This window comes from Canis lupus, chromosome 12 (genome assembly GCF_048164855.1).
Source record: "Canis lupus baileyi chromosome 12, mCanLup2.hap1, whole genome shotgun sequence".
In the NCBI taxonomy this organism is placed as follows: domain Eukaryota; kingdom Metazoa; phylum Chordata; class Mammalia; order Carnivora; family Canidae; genus Canis; species Canis lupus.
Genome location: NC_132849.1, coordinates 51,194,695 through 51,216,609, shown reverse-complemented (window position 1 = coordinate 51,216,609; position 21,915 = coordinate 51,194,695). Strand labels below are relative to the sequence as shown.

General features: G+C 37.6%; 1 long non-coding RNA gene across 5 annotated transcripts in view; it reads left to right on the top strand.

The window, feature by feature from the left end:
* LOC140600737 (uncharacterized) overlaps window positions 1–21,915 on the top strand; it is a 137,051-nt gene that overhangs the window by 98,906 nt on the left and 16,230 nt on the right. For 3 of the 5 annotated variants that reach the window (XR_012003904.1, XR_012003900.1, XR_012003901.1), the window contains one exon: window positions 2,964–3,122. This is a non-coding gene — a long non-coding RNA (uncharacterized lncRNA). Of the gene's footprint in view, window positions 1–2,963; window positions 3,123–14,360; window positions 14,533–21,915 lie in introns of all 5 variants that reach the window. The other 2 variants (XR_012003902.1, XR_012003903.1) reach the window with 2 other exon arrangements.

Sequence of the window (21,915 nt, the reverse complement as noted above, 5' to 3'; positions counted from 1 at the left end):
CCCTGATGTTTATAGCAGCATTATCTACAATAGCCAAATTATGGAAACAGCCCAAGTGTCCATTGACTGATGAGTGGATAAAGAAGAAGTGGATATATATATATATAAGCTTTTTTTCATATATATATATATGAAAAAAGCAAATGGTAGTTTAATAGGCATTTATTGAAAATCTTCTGGGTATGTTTCAAACAGCATGTTAAACTCTGGAATTGTGGAGGTATTTACTTATCCCTTTCTCTGGTTGGTTTCCATCTGGATTCTTTCCATCCAGATGTGTTTGTATGTTATCAACTTCTATTAGGATAATAGCCTCAGTTATAGTGAGCTAACAAACAACCCCCCATGTCTCAACAGCTTATCACAAGGAAGTTTGTTTTGTCATCACACAAAGTTCACTTAAAGGTCCAGATAATTCTACAAAAGCTGTCCTCTGTATGGCAACTCCATGTTCCAAAATATCCCAATCTTTACTGTACTAATTTGTGACTTCCACATTTGGAAGCTGGAAAACAAATCCATTGATATTTCAGGTTTTCTCTTTTACAAGCAACATACATCAATTCTCACAGCATCTTGGCCACTGTCACATGGCTCCACTTAAATGTGAAGGCATTTATGAAGTAAAGTCTGCCTTCTATCCAGAAGCAAGAAGATTAAAAGATATCTAGGAGAGCCTACAACACTAAATATATATATACTTGAGACCCTGAGCAAGAGGCTGTAGGCAATCACAAACAATACCAAATAGTAAGAATCAAATGAAGAGCAAACAGAGCTGGAACAATTTGTAGACTTAAGTGGCCTGAGGTGCTCAGGGAGGTAGAGCTAAGTTGAGTTTTGACACTTGAAGAGAAATTAGAGAGATAAAGGGGAGCTCCTAATAGGAAGGAGACACAGAGTGGTTCTCCTAGAGAGGAACAAAGCAGGTGAGCTATACTCAGGCCCATCCCTGAGTGAGTGACTTAGCATGTACTGTGTTTTGAATAGTGCTAAATTTTGCAAAGTAAGAGAAAATAAAATTATTCAAGTAAATTAAGTTGAGAAGTGAGAGTAAGCCAGGTAGTATCAAAAATCCTACCTGAGATGGATCTGTGTAAGATTTTAGTGCACATGGATTTTCCTGTGAATATCTTGAATCACCATCTCTAGGGCATTGATGCCTTCTTGAAAAATGCTCCCAGTGAGCCAGAAGGGATGCCAGGTGCCTACATCCATCAAGCTGTTTGGTCTACACTTAGAGAATCTCTGCTTCCTTTCCTTAAAAATTTTAAGCCAGATTTATTGGAGTATAAGTCATATCCAATAAAATCAACCTTTTTTTTCTGAGTAGAGTCCTATAATTTTTAATAAATGCATATAACTATGTAACCATCAGCATAATAAAGATAGTAAATGACCACATTTTGCTCTTCTGAAAAAGTTATCCCTTGTTCTTCTGTAGTCTATATATTTTCTCTATACCCAGCCCCTGGCTACTAGTTCTCTGTTGTATGTCCTTATAATTTTGCCTTTCCTAAAATATCATATAAATGAAACCATATATTGTGCAGCTTTTTTTTTTCAAACATGGCTTCTTTCATTTAGCACGCTGCATTTGTGATTCATCCACATTGTTGCATCCATTAGTAATTCATTTTGTTTTATTGCTGAATACTATTCCATTCCATGGATGTTCCAGTTTGTTTATCCATTCACCAGTTGAAGGATATTTGGGTTGTTTCCAGTTTTTGGCAATTATGAATAAAGCTGCAATAAACTTTCCCATCTAGATTTTTATGTGAACATATATTTTCATTTCTCTTGGGTAAATACCTAGGAGTGGGATCGCTAGGTCAAATGGTAAGTGTATGTTTAACTTTATAAGAAATGGCCAAATTGTCTTCTAGTGTATCTCACCGCCCCCCCCCCGCCCTTTGCTGCTTGCTTTCATGATGCACTAGGAAAGTTTTTAAAGGTAATAATGAGACTTAATCCTCATGTATTCACAGATTTCTCAACTTACAAAGCACTTTCCATCCATTGTTTTATGTGTTCCTTGTAGCATCCAGAGTAGGAATAATGCCAAATTTAGAGTCACATGACCTAGGCTATTCCAAACTTAGATAAATCCTTTAACTTTTAGGGCCTCAATTCCTTTATTTGAATAATGGGAATGATCATGAGATATGATAGGCATAACTGTGAATTAGATCATGGATTTTAATGTAAGTCTTCTTTTCTAGCTCTACTTCTTAATCTGTGTTATTGGAAAGTTGTTTAAGCCACATGAGCTTCATGTAAAATTGGATTAATAATGACTTCATGGAGCTATCTAAATTATTACAATAGATATATGCCAGTCACTTAGTTGTAAATGTAAAACTCACTGTAAATGAAGTGCTTCATAAATAACAGTTATTGTTATTATTGACAGTATTATTACTAAGGAGATAGTATGCTTGAAATTTGCAAATTGCAAAGGATTGTGTGAAAGTGAGCCATTTAGCAATGAATAAAATTAGGATTCAAGATATTCATTGTTAGTGACACTCTCAGTCACAACATTTCTAATGTGCTTGAACTTAAAACCCAGACTTCTTTAGCTTACCATGTGGCCTCCAAAGTTTTTCAAAGAATGGTTAAAATAATTTCTTCTGAGAATAGGACCTGCAAAACTATAGCACCATCCCTTATCTTTGCTCTCCATGGTCTCAGAATGCATTCATTAACGTAGATCTGATGACCATAGAGGGAGAGAACTCACTCTTAACTCTAGAAGGAAACTGTCTAGGGACCACCTGGCCTAAAACATTTTGGGGAGTCATTATTAGAACCCTGCACTTCAAGATGTATGGGATTCCTTTTTTTTTTTTTTTTTTTTTTTGATGTATGGGATTCCTTTGATGTTGCCAATGCCTGTGGGAACTGATGCATTATAGTTATCAAGGTCACCTGAGGGATTCTTTTTCTTTTTTTTAAAGTAGGTTCCACGCACAAGTGTTGGAGCCCACTGTGGGGCTTGAACTCAACCCTGAGATCAAGATTTGAACTGGGATCAAGATTCAGATATTTAAAGGCCTAAACCACCCGGGTGCCCCTGGGGGATCCTTTTGGAATTGAATTGACGGAGGTCTTATGAGGTACACGGATATTTTTATGTGCTTTCCTAGAAGTGACTCTAAATGTGTGCACACATTCAGCTGGTGTGCTAGCCAGCTGGTGTGCTAGCCTCAGACACTTCTGGCTGGTTGCTACATGGTTAATTAAAATAATTGGGATAAGTTACACAAATCATTACTTGGGCATATATCTTATATGGTTCTGTTTATTTTTAACTCTTCATTCTGAAATAACTTCGTGCTAAAAATAGTACTATAAACTTCTGTATACTGGGGAATCCCTGGGTGGCTCAGTGGTTTAGTGCCTGCCTTCGGCCCAGGGTGTGAACTTGGAAACCTGGGATCGAGTCCCGCATCAGACTCCCTGCAAGGAGCCTGCTTCTCCCTCTGCCCCCCTCTCCCCACTCTGTCTCTCATGAATAAATAAATAAAATCTTTAAAAACGAACAAACTTCTGTATACCAAGATTCACTACTGTTTTTTAAAGGTTTATTTATTTTACAGAGAGAGAGAGAGAGAGAGAGAGAAAGAGAAAGCAGGGAGGAGGAACAGAGAAAAGAGGAAAGAGAATCCCAAGCAGGTTCTGCACTGAGTGTGGAACTCAAACTGGGGCTTGATCTGAAGACCCTGAGATCATAACTGAGCTGAAACCAAGAGTTGGACACCTAACTGACTGTTCCACCCAGGCATTCCCACCAATTTTTAACATTTTGTCATGTTGTTTTATCACAATCTTCAGTCTATATGTGTGTGTATGTGTATGCATATTTTGTAATTGTTCTCTTTTTTAAAAAGATTTGATTTTTAAGTAATCTGTGTACCCAGTGTGGGGCTGGAACTCACAACCCCAAGATCAAGAGTCATATTGCTCTACTGACTCAGCCAGCCTATGTAACCAATGTACATTACCAATTTCAGAAAATATATCATTGACAAAAAAGTTTTATTGGCCCTGCATTGCATATTCCAACTTTGTCCAATCATGCCCTTAATAACATTTTCTCCTCCATTTACAGGATAAATGCAGGGTCCCATAGTACATTTGGTTGTCATAGCTCTTTAGTATTCTTTAATCTGTAACCGTTCCTCGGCCTTGCTAAGATTTTCATGTGATTGACATTTTTGAAGACTACAGGATAATCCTTTTATAGAATGTTCCATAATCAGGATTTGTCTCATCTTTCCTCATGATTACATTTTGGTTATACATCCCTCGTGGGAATAGTACAAAAGTGAGGTTGTGTCCTTCTCAGAATAGCACATCCAGAAACCACAATGTTTGTCTGCTCATTTGCCTGGTAGAGATGTTTGTTGTTCTGGTTCCTTCCTTACAATTATGATGTCTCCTTGCAATTAATAAGCTTTCTCTCTCTTAGATTTAGCACACATTAGTGATTCTTGCCCAAATAAATATTTACTATGATGATTATACCACTTCATTCATATTTAGCAATTGGCATTTTATGATAAGGAAAAGTCCCATTTAATTTTCTATCTATCTATCTATCTATCTATCTATCTATCTATCTATCTATCATCTATCTATCTATCTATCTATCTATCTATCTATCTATCTATCATCTCTTTTAACCCATGGGTTATAGTCCATTACTGTTCTTATTTATTTTGATGCTGGTAAAAGCCTCTTCAGTCTGGCTCCTGTGTCTTTTTGACATTGCCCCAGGATTCTTTTCAGAAAAATCTTTGCTTTATGGTACACTAAGGTATTCACTGAATCTGGTACTTTTATTGTTCCAGTCCTAGAATCTGCCATTTTTTCAATGATTCCCCCTTTCCTTCTATCAAGATATAATATTGAGAAACCAAGATCTTGGGATGCCTAGGTGGCTCAGTGGTTGAGAATCTGCCTTTGGCTCAGGGCATGATCTCGGAGTCCTGGGATTAAGTAGCACATCAAGCTCCCCACGGGGAGCCTGCTTCTCCCTCTGCCTATGTCTCTGCCTCTCTCTCTCTCTCTGTGTCTCATGAATAAATAAATAAAATATTTTTTAAAAAAGAGAGAGAGAGAGAAACCAAGATCTGGATGGCAGGTGTGCCCATTGTTACTGGGGTACCACTGCTTCTAAACACTTTAAACAGACAGAGCTAGGAGGAAACATTATATGCACATATTTCTTTAGAAATCACTAATTTATACCAGTACCTCCAATTTTCAATCCAATTCCCATGATTCTTCCTTGCCTTCCCCCTTTTTGTATTTCTACCTGCCTTCTTCCACAGTGAGAACCTAGGTTTCCAATTATGTCAACACATTTACTCAATTCTACAATGCATAAAAATTAGTTTTAAAATTGTTAGACTCAAAAAATGGGAAAAAAAAAGAAGCCCTACTCAGAAAAGTTCAAGGTTTGTTTGCAGTTTCACTTCCTCTAGAGTGAAGTTATGTATTTATAGCACTGCATTCTAAGGTCACTAGCATTAGTTCTATTTTTTTTCCTTTAACGATTACTTTATTCATTTTTAATACAATAGATTTGTTTCTTTTTGCATTTAGTTTGCAGTTTTCCCCACCATCTTTGTGAATTTCATTTTTGAATATATAGAGCATTTCTAGGCTTCCAAAATTTAAACTTTACAAGTTATATACTCAGAGGAGTGTTACTCCTTCATTCCTGATGCTCCTCTGGCAGGTAAACGATTTTGTTGTTTATGTTAATTGCTGCATCTTTCCTTATGCAAAAATAATCATATTTTTATGTATTTTCTTATTTCTCTTTCTTTTTTACACAGAAGATACCATGATATATACTCTTTTCACTATTTTTTTTAAACAAAGACTCACTAGAGCAAAAGATCAAATCCAAATCGTTCTGCTTTGTTCTTGCTGTGGATTTATAACACTTTCATATAGTGGCTAAGTAGTGCAAAGAATATGCCTCTGAAGTACCTGAAGGCTTAACATAGAACTGGAAGCCTCTGGAGATTGTTTGATAGATATGTAATTGACAAGCTTATTAAAGGGGGTGAAGTGAAATATAACTGAGTGCATAATGGACCGTTTAACAACTTTTCTGTGGCTCCTGTCACTTTCAGACTGAAATCTAACCTTCACACCTGGACCTTTAGAATGTACCAGGCCTTTAGAATGTATCTCCAATTCCTTTTCTTTTCTTTTTTTTTTTTTTTTTTAAGATTTTTTATTTATTTATTCATAGAGACAGAGAGGCAGAGACACAGGCAGAGGGAGAAGCAGGCATCATACAGAGAACCCGATGTGGGACCTGATCCAGGGTCTCCAGGATCACGCCCTGGGCTGCAGGCAGCGCCAAACCGCTGCGCCACCAGGGCTGCCCTCCAATTCCTTTTCTTATGCAGCTGCCACCCTGAAATCCCTGGTCATCATTCTAAAACACCCTTTCAGACTTTGAAGAGTTTAAAATTCCATTTGAATTGCTCAGAATTCATTCTCTTTCTACTTTGTATGCTTTGTCAATAGTTAGCCATCTCTCCTTATCTACCTTACTTGTTACCTTCTCAAAGAAGTCCTCATTAAACTACTCTGGCAAACTTATCATTTCTATCACAAAACTTGGTACTTGTTGGGCAGCCCGGGTGGCTCGGCGGTTTAGCGCCGCCTTCAGCCCAGCGACCCAGGATCGAGTCCCATGTCAGGCTCCCTGCATGGAGCCTGCTTCTCCCTCTGCCTATGTCTCTGCCTCTCTCTCTCTCTCTCTCTCTCTCTCTCTCTGTCTCTCACTAATAAATAAATAAAATCATATATATATATATATGTGTGTGTATATATATATTATAAAGTCAAATACATATATTACTTGTTGACCTGTATTGTATTACTTGATTTACTTAGAGTCTTCTTTAGGAGATTTTGAGTTCCTTGAGACTTAGGACCTTTGTTTATCCCCTATGATTAGCACAGTGCCTACTGAAAATATTTTTAACTAATTCACTAAAATGATAAGATCCTTTCGTTGCCTGGATATCAATCTATTTTGCATGTCAGATGAAGGGCCCACGTGAAATTGTCTCTAAAAAATCCATATGACCCTAATACCTTGAGATGCTAAAAGGCAATGTAAATTTTTTTTTTTTTTTGGCTCCTTAACCAAATTCATTACTGACAGGAAGGGGGCGCCATTTAACAGCTTGTGGAGAAAAAGTTAGCTTTTCTAACTTCTTTTATAGAAAGGGATGATGGTATTACAATTCTAAATGAAATTGAAATATATTTCATATTCCTCTTGAGATGTCACTTTACTTAACTTTTGACATTTGGATTGAGAATGAAGCCGAGGATAGCTTACCTAAGTTCCATTGTAAATGTACGCATGATATTAATTATTCTTATATGTTCTAGGTGGATTTATGTAAGATAAGAATGTTGATAAGGAAAAAGAATAGTGGTTGTCAATCCTTATGTTCTTAAAATTTATTAATATGTATTATGTATGTGAACATCAAAGTGCGTACAACATACAGATTACAGTACAACATATGGAATTGGGGGAGGGATTTCTTTGAATAAAAACGGACACGACAGTGTATGTTATAATTAGGCTGTTTCTATCAGGATAAACAGCAACAGCAGAACAAGCATTTCTGTTTCTTGTGTCCCTAACAGTAGATGCTTTGTATTAAGGTTGTGCCCACATTTCAGGGAACTTCATGCCCGAAACAACTCAGAACCTAGAGTATGTGGAGGTCCTGTGGGATCACACATAGCTTTGAGGTCTGGATGATTAGAATGCCCAAGCTGTCTCATTTGAAAGGATGGAGAGTCTTGGTATAAGCCTTTCCATGATGCCTGCTCCTACTTTCTAGGTGCCTGTTTCTATCTCAGTTGCTTTAACTGCCTGGGCCCAGCCCTCCAAGACATAAATAGAATTTGTTATTGTAAGAGGCAACCTCAAGCCACTCTCTAGTGCAGTTACATAAATAAGACCCGGGCTGGCTTGGAAGGGGTGTAAATCTCTGGCTAAAATGAGAGAAGAGGGAGCCATTCACTTTAAACCACAGTTAGCTTGCTGACTGAGTTTCTAAATAAACTTTTATCTCTTAAGACTGATTACTAGTGATGGTTATAAAAATGAGCGTGAGAATGTGGCCAAGGAAGTGACCACACCTTTCCAGATTTCTGAGGCTGTCTTCAGTGGGCATTTTCCTGGGAGCAAGGTAGAGGCAGCTCTGGGGCCTGAGTGTAGCTCAGCTTTCTTACAGACCAAAAGGGGGAGCATTCCCAACCACTTGGCTTTGCTCATATACCCCACCCATCTTTTGCCAATTACAGAACAGAGCTGAACAGGAGAGATGAGTGAAAAGATAGGTTTTAAGCCAGCAGTTTCCTGCTGCATAGGGCATGCAAAGTCATCCTGCTTTTGCCTTCATTGTGTTGCTCAGAAACAGTCCAGGAAGTCAAAGGAAAAGGCCTCATCTTTGAGTGAACGCCTTGTGGGTGCTGCGCCAGGAGTTAGACCACTTGCACTGCCTGCACACTTTGGAACATTTTGCAAGCCAGAAAACATTGCTTGACGATTGCAGTTGTCATTTCTCTTAGAAGAATGACGAAGGCAGCTTTTCTTTGAGGTGTCACCTTCATCTAGCATTCTGGTTTGTTTTCACTTGATTTAGAGTTGTATTATTCTTTAGGAAGGATTTTTTTTTTTTCTGCTGCCAATATACACAATGCAAAATAGCAAAAACGTGTTTTGTATTTAAGCTTATTTGATTTTTCTCTCATAATTAAACTAAACTTTTCTGCATTAAGTTAGACCTTTTCAGTGATTATGTATTACTACTTTTCTCCTACATTTTAGAATCTGCACATCTTAAAGCAGTTTTCAGCACTTTCAAGGAATTTGGTTCAGTTTATTTTGGGATGACTTGTATTTTTTTTCTCCTTCTGAAATAGATATTTTTCTTTTTTCCCTCCTTTTTTGGTAAGTCATATTACCAATCAAAGAAAGCTTTTTGAACAAACAAACAAAAAAACCCATGATAATTGAAATATAAGCAGCCAAATATGATGTCCTGGAAAATATTTATAAATTTGAGATGCAGATTTCTCTCTGACACCCTCAAATACTGTCCATCTTAGGGCACGGTAAAGAATTATGGCTCAACGAACTACATGCTGGCATAAAACTAAATAAGTGAATAGCTGGAGTGAAAGCAAACTGCTGTTTAACAGCTTCCCCAGTTACATATACACTTTCAAACAAGCATGAAATGTGGGTCTCTGGACATCACTTAAAAGAACCACAAATAAACAAAGTGTGATCCCACACTCCTATTCCTCCCGGACAGCAAGCAAGCTTGGCTGGGAATTGGGGTGGTTTTTGTTGCTCTTCTGTCCCATGCACTGTAAACACAAACCCTGTCGCTCAGAAAGCTCAGGGTCATACTGCTGCTGACAGATCCATTGAGCCCAGAAAAGTGAGGAGGCCGAGAGTCTATGACCCGTGGGCCATTGCCTCACCTTTTATTTTGCAAAGAATCACACTCCAGACTCAGATACTTCCATTCTAACATCTGGGCTAAGTCCGCCTAGGGGACTGGGAGCCAGATTTGCCAATTCTCAAGTGGAGCTCTCTTTTTTCACCTGCAAGATGTATGTTAAGCTCAAGCCCTGACGTGTGGGGTCAAATGGATGCCAAAGTAATAGTACATATACATGGAACACATTCCTTTTGCATTTAACACAATATTAAAGCTAAAAGGCCTTTTAGACATTATCTAGTCTAATTTCCTCTTTCTACATATTAGGAAACTGAGGCAGGAAACAGAGCTCTGAATAGAGCTCAAGTGCCCTGATTCTTGGTTCCCTGCTTTACTTTGAAATATAACTATGTTATCAGTTACCTGTTGCTATGTGGCAAATCACCCTCAAAATGCAGTGGCTTAAAACAATAACGATTTGTTATTTCTCAGAATTTTGTGTCTGGCTGAGCAGTTTTGCTGCACTCACGTGGGCTCACTTATACAACTACATCCATCCACCAGTTGACTGGAGGTTGGGCTCACCTTCAGCCACCATGGCTGGGCCTTTCTTTCTCTCTGCTTGGCTTTTACTTCTTTCCAACATCGAGATCTCAGGGCAAAGATCCAAAAGTGCAAGTCCCCAGTGTGCAGGCCCTTATCAAACCTCTGCTTGCTCTGTTTGCTGGCGTCTTAGTGGCCAAAGCAAATAACGTGGCCAAACTTGAAATGAAAGTGGAGAGGAATATACCAAGACGTGGGTAGTAGGAGCATGATGAATTGGGGGACTGTTGCTGCAAAGATTTACCAAAGAGCTCATGGCAGCATTGCCCCTATGGTGTTCCCATATTACAATGGTGTCCTGAAAATGTTAAAAGGCCTACCTTGAATAAGAGTATGTGTAATAAATCCCAAGGACAACGTGATCATGGTACACTGTGCTGCAGTCCACATTAGAAGAGGAAGAGGAGAAAATGGCATTGTCCATGTGCATTTGGCTGACATTTCCTTCCCCTTGTGAGTCAACTATTAATATCACAGAAAACAGTTTTTAAAACAGTGGCCTAGTTGGAAGAATGGCTGCTCCCATTTCTCTGCCCTTTCCCCTCCATATATATTTTTTGGAGAACTTGAACTCAGTGAGGGGAGTTTCAAGATAGAGTGCTGAGTCATTGACATCACGTATTTTCATAGTGACGAGGCGGAGTGGCCCTTCTCAGGGGGTAAGCAGAAGCTCAAGTACATGAAGCTCTGTGGGCTAGAGTGCTTTGGCACAGACTTAGAATGATAATACATAAAATGGCTATTCTTAGAGCTCATGTTATTTCCCTAGGAGTCAAGTAATTCCAAAGAGCATGGCTCTGCCTTAGAAAGCCAGTTCCAGAATGTGTCAGATACTGAAGTAGTGCCAGTGATAATCTGCCTGCTTTTTCTTCACTTATATTTTAAAACCACATCCTCTGAATTAGATACAATGATCGTTTTCTTCAAAATATTCTATTTTTTTCATTATTAAATTCCATTTTCAAAGTGTGATACAGGCACAGTGTAAAATCTAAAGCAGTGCTAATGGGTATATGGTGAAAACCAATGTCCTGCCAGTTCCCAGTTCTCCCTGGAAGCGGTCACTATCACCAATCCCTGTTTCTCATTTGTTTTCTCAGAGATAGCCTATACTGATACAAGAATGTGTCTACAAATAGCACCATAATACATGCACATCTCTATCTTAGCTTATATGCTTTTAAAAAAACAACTGCCGGGGATCCCTGGGTGGCTCAGCTGTTTAGCGCCTGTCTTTGGCCCGGGGCACGATCCTGGAGTCCTGGGATTGAGTCCTGCGTTGGGCTCCCGGCATGGAGCCTGTTTCTCCATCCTCCTATGTCACTGCCTCTCTCTCTCTCTCTCTCTCTGTCTCTCTCTGTCTATCATGAATAGATAGATAAATACATCTTTAAATTTTTTTAAATAAATAAAAAACAAACTGCATCAGAGATCATTTTACATAAATAGAGAGGTATTAAGCTATGAGACCACCTAGTATTTCCCACACTATTTCCTCATTCGATCTTTACTAATGCTCTAAAAGGCTTCTGGTTTTCAGGTTCATGTCTTTTCACTTTTCACTGGATCATCTTATACGTCATAAATTTTAATCAACTATAACTGTTGTTCTGTGCATATTATCTTTTTCTGTTGCCTGTTACAGTCTGTCCATGTGACCACAAGGACTCCTCCCCACCCCCAGTCAAGGAATGGTAGGTTGGTGATAGTGGTAGGATAGTGGTAGGATTCCCTTGAATCCAGAGCCGGTCCCAGGACTCCACTTTATTTTTCTTTTCTTTTCTTTTCTTTTCTTTTCTTTTCTTTTCTTTTCTTTTCTTTTCTTTTATTTCTTTTCTTTTCTTTTCTTTTCTTTTCTTTCTTTTCTTTTTTTCTTTTCTTTTCTTTTCATTTCTTTTCTTTCTTTTCTTTTCTTCTTTTCTTTTTTCTTTCTTTTCTTCTTTTCTTTTCTTTTCTTTTCTTTCTTTTCTTTTCTTTTCTTTTCTTTTCTTTCTTTTCTTTTCTTTCTTCTTTTCTTTTTTTAAAGATTTTATTTATTTATCCATGAGACACACACACACACAGAGAGAGAGAGAGAGAGAGAGGCAGAGGGAGAAGCAGGCTCCATGAAGGGAACCCGAGGTGGGTCTCGATCCGGGGTCTCCAGGATCAGCCCTGGACTGAAGGCGGTGCTAAACTGCTGAGCCACCGGGGCTGCCCTCCACTTTATTTTTCTGAGTCTTATCTTCTTTGCCAATGATGAAAATAATCACAGTGGCCTTGTAATTAGCTATAATGATCAAATGTGAAAATACGTTTGGAAGTATTTAGTGATCTCCACATGTTATGTAACTATTAAACAACTATTAAGTTAAATACTGGTTAAGTTGCTATCATAAGAGTAGTCTTGCTTTTTAAAGTATAATGAATGAAATTCGGAAAATGCAAATCTGATATTACTGAGATTTTAAAAACTCCAATGGGTTATTACTGCCAAAATGAGCTTACAATGTTCTTCATGGTGGACCCTGCCTCACTAGCCACCTCCAACCTGCTCCTTTTCTTTCTGTGCTTCAGAAGCATAACCTTTTATTTGCTCAATATTTTCTGTGGCTCTGGTCCTTTGAGGAAACAATTTTCTCTGCCTGAAAGACTCTTCTTCCTTGACAAGTAGAACTCTCTCTGCCCAGTCACACACTTGTCCTTTCCACTCCTGCCCATGAGAGGACTGGGTACCCTCCTCTTCCAGTGAGCATTCCAGAAAGTCACGCCTTCTACTATTTAGCCATGATTCCAGCAGGGACGATGCTTAATTTCTTGCCTGTATTCCAAACACTGCTGAATTCAGTAGGTATATAAGAAATACTTATGATTGAAGGGATAGATGTATTAGTTAAACCATCTATAAGGCAGTCAGTGCTCTGGACAGCATTTTGTGCAACTTGGAAAAGGAGAAGTGTACCCTATGGAGCAAGTTGAAATGAGGGAACCAATATATTTAAATAATAAAACAATTTTATTTAAGAAAAGAAAACCAAATGATTGTCTCTTTACTGTCAAGGAAGGGAGGTTATTTTATAATTTTTAATTTTTATAATTTTATAATTTGTATTATAATATTTTATAATAGAACAAGAGATTCTTGCCTAGATGTAAAACCTGAGGAAGAACTCTGGGCACAGTGGGTGGCAGTGGGTGAGGAAGAGCTGAGAGGGAGAAGGCTGCTGGGGAGTTATGTGCAGTGGCCAGTTCAGATCCAACCACAGATTGTGAAACTGGACCAGCCTAATCCCCTGCTCTGGAATGAGATGAGGTTCTAAGAAGGACTAGGGGTCCTAGACAGTGATGATACTCCACTATTATCAGGGCTATGAGTGAGCTTGTGCATATTGTGGGAGAACATGGGCATGTGGGATAAGTATGGGGGAATCTGAAAGATCTTAGAAGAAGATCCAAAATGTAAAAGTCTGCATGTCTGGTTTGCCAGCAGGAGAGAGATGAAAAGATAGTAGGAGAAATAATCATACCCAGTCAATTGAATTCCGTTGATCTATTTAACATAAATCATCTAATAGGTCCCTATGGTTAAATACTATTTTGATTATAGATCATCAGGGCTCTTTGTTATTGTCCTTTTGAAATTTCTTCTTTTCTCTTCTCTCTGTGCTTGTCTCTGTCTCTTTCCCCATCTGTGTGCATGTGTGTATGCACAGGTATGTGTGTGTGTGTTGAAGCTTTTCTAGATGTAAATATTCAGAATAACTACATTTGTTTTAAATGCCAGGAAATTTCCTAATAGTATTGGTTGCTAAGATAAGGCTCACTTTTCCTATGAAATTTAAGTGTCCATCAATCTTTTTAAAGTTTTTTTTTTCCTTTTTCCCAAGTTTCAGATTGGAATATGATGCTTGCACACACCTCAAAGAGGTTCATGAGAAAGCAGAGTCCGTATTAGCAAACAGATTAACCGATAGTGACCTTGTTAAAATAATTAAATGACAATGTTGGAAAAAATAGCAAACATTAGGTGAGATTTGCTCCTGCATTTCAACCTTCATATGAAAGCAGCAAAGAATTGCAGCCCCATAGAAAAGCAGCAGTGACCTCTAAATAACAGGAAGCTTGCTTGAGTGGAGACCAAGGGCTGCACAGCACCATTTCCGTAAAGCATAGTGTGGCAGTGGGATGGTGGCGAAGTGTAAGAGGGTCAGGCAGGTGGCATGGCTGGCTTTTTTTAATATTCCACTTTTTAATCTTGAGCAGGTAAACATGGCCCATATTCCTGATATGTGAAGAGATTTTGGAAGATCCCGTTTCCCAAAGTGCCTAAGTAAGAGGACTTCATCAAGATGGATATATTAGACCCTCCAGAATGTGGCATCCCCAACACTAACTTCACCTGAGGGACAGCAGGGGGTTAGGAGATTGGGCTCTGGTAGGTGGCAGAGTTCTGTGCGGATTTCAGCTTTGTTATTCATTAACTGTAGAAATGCAGGCACTGTACCTAATTTCTCTTCTCTCGTATGTTTCTTCATCTTTAAAATTTGTATAGTAGCAGTAATTATTGCTTGTCACTTGGTTGATGTGAGGGTCAAATGGGGGAAATTAGTGAATGCCTGGCATTTAAAATGGGCTCAATAAATGTTAGCTTCATATTTCATTCAGGCATCACTCTCATAATATAGTTTAGGTTTTTGTTGATTCATTTTTTTAAAATTTTTATTTATTTATGATAGTCACAGAGAGAGAGAGAGAGGCAGAGACACAGGCAGAGGGAGAAGCAGGCTCCATGCACCGGGACCCCGACGTGGGATTCGATCCCGGGTCTCCAGGATCGCGCCCTGGGCCAAAGGCAGGCGCCAAACCGCTGCGCCACCCAGGGATCCCTGTTGATTCATTTTTTAAAAGCTGAAGTAATATGTGAACATGGTTTAAAGATTTGATGAGTTCTACAAAGTTTTTTAGGAAAAATGGTAGGTCTTTGCTCCCTGCATGTCTCTCTCTGTATCCATTCAAATGCCCTCTCTGGAGGATATCACTTTCAGTTCACTTAGCTTTTTTTTTTTTTTTTTTTTTTTTTTGTATTTACTTCCCTGTCTCTAAATCAGAGCTTCTCAAACAGTAAGCAGCAAATGATTACAGGTGTAGGGAGATAGCAATCCTTTCTGTCCTCGGGGAGGTCAGGTGGAACCTGGGGTGGCCTGAACCTCTTGTCTTGTTGCTTCCAGTCTTATGCAGTCTTTTCTGTTTGTTCCTGTACCTTATAAATATGTGTGTGTATGTGTGTATGTGTGTGTGTGTGCACACATGACATACTGAACAAGCACTAAATATAGTGCTACTTAAGATGTTTCAGTTCACGTATTATCCATTGAGTTACACATAAATGTTTCCTATTTCTCTCACTTTTCCAATATAATTCTCACAATTTTGGTTGTATGAATATTTAGTGTTTCCTGTATTATGGCCACATAAATCCTGAACCATGTAGTAAATCATAATTTCTTCTTTTTCTGCAGTTTTCCTTTTCTCTTTGGTGATTACTTATCTTGATCTTTTCCCCTTTGTTTAGTTTCCTATGTACTTTTAAATTCAGCCCCGATTCTTTGCTGTTTGTCAATATCTTCAAGTATTCTTTAAATTTTGCATTCTAGAAAAAAATCTCATCAAAATCCTAATCAAAAGCAAAATTCATTTGCTCTTCATGAATTTGATGGCCTTCTGTGCTTGGTGTACAGCCATGACCCTAGTTTATCCTTAATTTTCTTATGATTCTCTTCCTATTTCCAGGGGTGGATTGCCTTTTACTATAGCCTATGCCTTATCTTTTGATCATTTATTTGTTTTGCAGAGCACATCATCCAGTAGTTTCACAAAAAAAAGGGATAGGGGGAAGTAAAAAGTTTTAAAGAACATGGCATGCTTTAAAATGTCTTTATTCTAAAAAAAAATAAAATAAAATCTTTTAAAACATTCTTCATTCTAGTATCACTCTTGTTTGAAAGTTTGGGTGGGTATAGAATTTTAGGTTGAATCATTTTCCCTCAAAACTTGAAGGCTCTGATTCATTGTACTCTGCCTTCTAACTCTATTGTCATGAAATGCAAGCTAATTTTGACTCTGTCTTTTATATGTGACTATTTCTTTGGAAATGTACATGGTCTTCTTTGGAGATTCAAGATGATCTATATTGGTATGGGTCTGCTTTTATTCACTGTATCAGGCATTTGGCAATGCATTCATATCTTCAGTTCTGAACGTTTTGGGTATTTTTTTTTTTTCACTGACAACTTCCTTTCTTTCTTTTTATCAGTGAGTTTTCTCTGGAACTCCTAATATTTGAATATAAAAAATTCTGGGCTGATCTTAAGTTTTCTTCATGTTCTCTCATTTTCTATTTCCTAGACATTTTGTCCTGCTTTTTAAAAATTTTCTCTAATTCAGTTTTATAGTCCTTCAATTGATGTTTATACTTCTGTAATATTTATTTCCAAGATCCTTTTAATTTTTTTCAGAATATCTGTTATTGTAAAGTGCATCCAATTCCTCTTTTATGAATGTAGTACATGGATAACATTTTTGTTCAAGTTTTTATCTTGCATTTTTTTATTATCTCCAAGTTGCTTCTTTTTTTTTTTCACTTGCATTCAGATCTCTTTCATGTTAGCATATTTTCTGAATGATCTGAATGTTTTTTACAGTGATTCTTTTAAAGGCTGATGTGAAATTGAGTGCTTTGGTGGAATTTGTCAACCAGAATCTTCAAAGTAGGGAGGCGATATGGATATGGGCTGCTTTGTGGAGGAAATCTCAGTGCCAGTATCTTTGTATTTTCCCTTTTGGGCTATTCAGATTCCTAGAGACAGTTTTCCAGTCTTTTCCTTGTAGGATATAGATTTGATTTTTGGTGTTCTAGAAGCCCACCAGTGATAGAAGGCTAGTAATAGGGTAGTAGAATGGTTCTCGGCATTCAGCATATAAATGTATACACAGACTCTCCAACTTCAGTAAGATGATACCAGTTTCAACTGTGTGTGTTTCCTTCTGGAGAAGGCCTTCTGGGAGAGAGTCTAGAAATTTAAGTATTTCTTTCTTTTATGGGCTGGGGGATAATTTTTTTAATTTAAATTTTGTTAGTTAACATAGAGTGCAATATTGGTTCCTGGAAGAGAATTCAGTGATTTATCACTTAAATACAACACCTTGTGCTCATAACAAGTGCCCTCCTTAATTTCTATCACCCATCTAGCCCATCACCCAGCCACTTCCATCAACCCTGTTTGTTCTCTATCATTAAGAGTCACTTATGACTTGTTTCCCTCTCTCCTTTTTTTTCTTTCTCCCTTCCCATATGTTCATCTGTTTTTCTTCTTAAATTCCACATATGAGTGAGATCATTTGGTGTTTGTCTTTCTCTGGCTGACTTCTTTCCACTTAGCAAAACACACTCTAGCTTCATATACAATGTTGCAAATGGCAAGATTTCATTCTTTTTGATGGATGAGTAATATTCCATTTTTTATATATACCACATCTACTTTATCCATTCAACAGTCTATGGACATTTAGTCTCTCTCCATAGTTTGGCTATTGTTAATAATGCTGCTATAAACATTGAGGTGCATGTACCCCTCCAAATCTGCACTTTTGTATCCTTTGGGTAAATACCTAGTAGTGCAGTTGCTAGATCCTAGGGTAGTTCTGGTTTTAACTTTTTGAGGAACCTCCAAACTGTTCTCCAGAATGGCTACACCAGTTTGCATTCCTACCAACAGTGTAAGAGGGTTCCCCTTTCTCCACATCCTCACCAACACCTGCTGTTTCTTGTGTTAATTTTAGCCATTCTGAGGTGTGAGATGGTATCTCATTGTGGTTTTTGATTTGTATTTCCCTGATGATGAGTTTTGTTGAGCATTTTTTAAAGATTTTATTTATTTATTCATGAGAACACACACACACACACACACAGAGAGACAGAGACATAGGCAGAGGGAGAAGCAGGCTCCATGCAGGAAGACTGATGTGGGACTCAATCCCCGCACTCCAGGTCACATCCTGAGCCAAAGGCAGACGCTCAACCACTGAGCCACCCAGGCATCCCATGTTGAGCGTCTTTTCATGTGTCTGTCTAGCCATCTGGATGTCTTCTTTGGAAAAGTGTTTATTTGTGTTTTCTGCCAATTTCTTAACTGGATTGTTTTTTGGGTGTTGAGTTTGGTAAGTTTTTTTATAGATTTTGCATATTAATCCTTTATCAGATATTCATTTGCAAATATCTTCTCCCATTCCCAGGGCTGACTTTTAGTTTTGTTGATTCTTTTTCTTCGTTGTGCAGAAGGTTTTTTATCTTGATAAAGTCTCAATAGGTCATTTTTGCTTTTGTTTCCCTTGCCTCAGGCAACATGTGTAATAAAGTACTACAGATTTAAGTATTTTCTAAGCAAACTTTTAAGGAATCCTTCATTTTAATTGAGCCATATCCTCACTTGCACCTTAGGGTGCCTGATTCTGAACATCCTTGAATTTGGTGGAGGTTTTCTGCCATAAATTTGGTCACATTTTAGCTTTTCCTACTGCCAGCCTGGAACTCACATTAGTCAAGATTCCTAAACCATTTAGCACTAGTCCAACTGCTTACAAGATTCTAAATGTTGATTGGTGTTTTCTCTTCTATTATTCTTTTTCTTATGGTTTTATGCTTTAAAAATATTTCCTTAATGTTATTATTATTTTTTGATGTTTCAGGAAGGAGCAAGAGTACACGCCTGTGTTTATTCTGCTGCCTTCACCTGGAAATCTAACTCAAGTTTTTCACTTCCACCTCTTTGATTATTTTGTTTTCTTAGGTTGTAGCACCTTTCTGTTGACCTTCTTTCTTTTAAGTGAGATACAGTGCTCACTATGACTGCATTTTCCAGCCTTCTTTAATAGCTCCAGCCCACAGGATTACTCTATTCTCTTTGCCGCTCAAAAACTGCTTTCTTTCTACTTACTACTTGGCTTTTCATGCACCACTGCTGCTGAAATTACTATTAGTAATTTCATCATAATACTAGTATTATGATGTAGTAATGATCATCATAATACTAATGATATAAATGAACACTAGTATTTACTGAATGCTAAGCACTATTGTGATTGCTATACGTATGATCTCTTCCCTCATCTTTCCAATTCTTTCAATTTGGTACTGCGATCAGCTCCATTTTACAGACAGGAAAATTGAGGCATTCTGAAGTGAAACACACTCCTCCCAAATCACACAAGTCATAATAGGCAGAGTTAGATTTTAAGATACAACAGTCGATTCAGCATCTGTGTTCTTAATTATTTGCAACAGTTATGAGAAGACAGTATACAAATTAAGGAGTGGTGCTCTAGAGAGTTCATATAATCTTTCCAAAGGTCCTTTGTGGCCAGTAGGAGAGAGAACCAAGTTTGGTGATAACAACTCCAGGACTCCATATTATCAAGATATTGCTTTACCAAGATAAGGAATGTCCTTTTCTAATCTGCAAAATGCTGTGTCTCACTGTTTCAGGTTTTCACATAAATTGTCAAAGATCTGATTCAATACTTACCATGTGCTGAATGCAAATGCAATATGTGGTGTTAAAAATACATTTCCAGGATTTCAGCATTGAATTACAATTTGAGAACATTTAATCCAACTGCCGTATTTGGCAGATACAGGTGATACTCAGAGAAGCTGAGTAACTCATCCAAACTTACAATGCTAATTACTAAAAAGGCAGTGTTAAAACGTAGTCATCAAGTGTACTCTTGCTTGTACATAATAAAATGCCTTTCCAATGACTCATTGTTGCCAACTTAAAAAATAAACAACATTTTTTCTAAAGAGTTTATTTAGTTTAGCTGCAAATCACTTTATAGCATATATTTTTGTCTTGCAAATAAAATTTCTGTATGTCAGATACTATTTTTCATAATAAAATAGAGTTGTTTTTGAATTGACATATTTTGGCCTCTAAAGCATGATAAAAATCACACAACATAGCAAACTCATAAATATCTATGTTGCTTAAAAGTGTTTTGTTTTTTCCTACTAAAGCATGCGTGACTCTGAAAAAGATGTCACGGTATCAATGCAACCCTGAAACTTAAAATACCACAAATCAGAAACAGGATTTCTTCTTTTTTTTTGATTCACAGAAGAGGGCCTGTGTTCAATGCTCTGTCTCTTTAAACTTAGTCTTGGGTTTTATCTCAGTTCCAAGGTAAATATTCTTTAAAAGTCCAAATCTCTTAGCTGTTCCTTTAAAAGGTTTATCTTGTGCACGTACTGCTTGTTTATTTAGCAACCCTATGAAACTATTGAAGTGTTTGTTTAGTGGTCTTTCTAAATTATTTATGGTGAGAGCTAACTAATCTTTGGTCACAGTGAATTTCATGTTCTGGGAGCCACTACCCTGATTGATTATATTGGGAATTTCTACAAAGTGACCAAGCTTACATTAGTATTCTATCTTCAAGCACCTTTATTCAGAGAGAAGTGAGCCAGTCACTGCACACTTGATCTTATTCCCCGAAGAAAGTATGGAAAATCAGTATGCCTGTGGATGTTGGGAAGGGATTAATAACTTCCATGTGCATTTTCATTCACTTCTCTCCCTCTCCCTCTCTCTCTCTTTTAAATTGTTGAGGTGGAAGGTAGAGAACTGAAGGAGCACTCCAAAGAAACTGGGAAAGTAATGAAGACAAGAGCAAAATATAAAAACTCATAGCAAATATGTCTTGTAAGAAATGTCAACAGCACAAGAGAAATGCAATTTTTGGCTCTTCATCCTATCTTAAGTCTTGGCAGTTTTACAATTCAGGGCAAATGACCAGCATGCCCTGAGCTATACTTTTCTAGTTCATAGAAGGGCCTCAGTACTTTTAAGAAAAGGGAGTGTTCAACTTCAATTTTTGAGGGCAAAGATTAGAATCATAGAATGTTAGCACTCAAAGGGAATTCATAGATCATCTACTTTCTAGTTCAATCTCTTTGTTTCACAGTTGAGGTCGCTCTGAGGCCAAGAGAAAGGATATAAGTTTTCCGGAGTCATACAGTAAATTAATGACAGTACATTGATCAAAACCCACCCGAATTTTGATTCTAAGACTACAATGTCAGCGATAATGCATTAAAATGCAACTAAAATCCAAGCTACTTAACATGGCTGACCTTGTCTTCTGTCACTCTTCTCATTATTCCCTCTGTTCTAGCCACATTGGCCTTCTTCTTGATCCTGGGACATGGTAAGAAATTTCCTGTCTCCAGATCTCGGCAATGGATGTTCTTTGGGTCTGTAATGCTGCCTCCCCTCCTGTCCATCCTGCTCATCATGGGTATTTTCTTGTCAGTTGGATTTAAGTGTCAGTCTAAATGCCATATCCTCAAGGAACATTTCCTGACTAGGTAATACCAAGAGGACACCCAGGATCTCTTTATCATATCATCATATTTTATTTCTCAGCATAGCACTTACTGCAATCCATTTCTGGTTGTAATTTTCTTTTAATAGGATGTAAGTTCCATGAGTGTACTGATGTTGTTTGCTTATCATGTTCATAAATGCCTAGGATATGCCAAACACATAATAGATGTATAAAAAATACAGATTAAATAAATACATAAAATAGTTGAAATGCACACAGTAAAAAAGTCTCACGTGGGGCAGTCATTTGTTTTACACTTCATTTTCACTAAGCTCTGTGGTTTACTCTTAATATTAACCTTTATAAATATATATATTTCACGTTAATATATATAATACATAAGTTTATATATGAAAGTGCATGCCTACATATATAG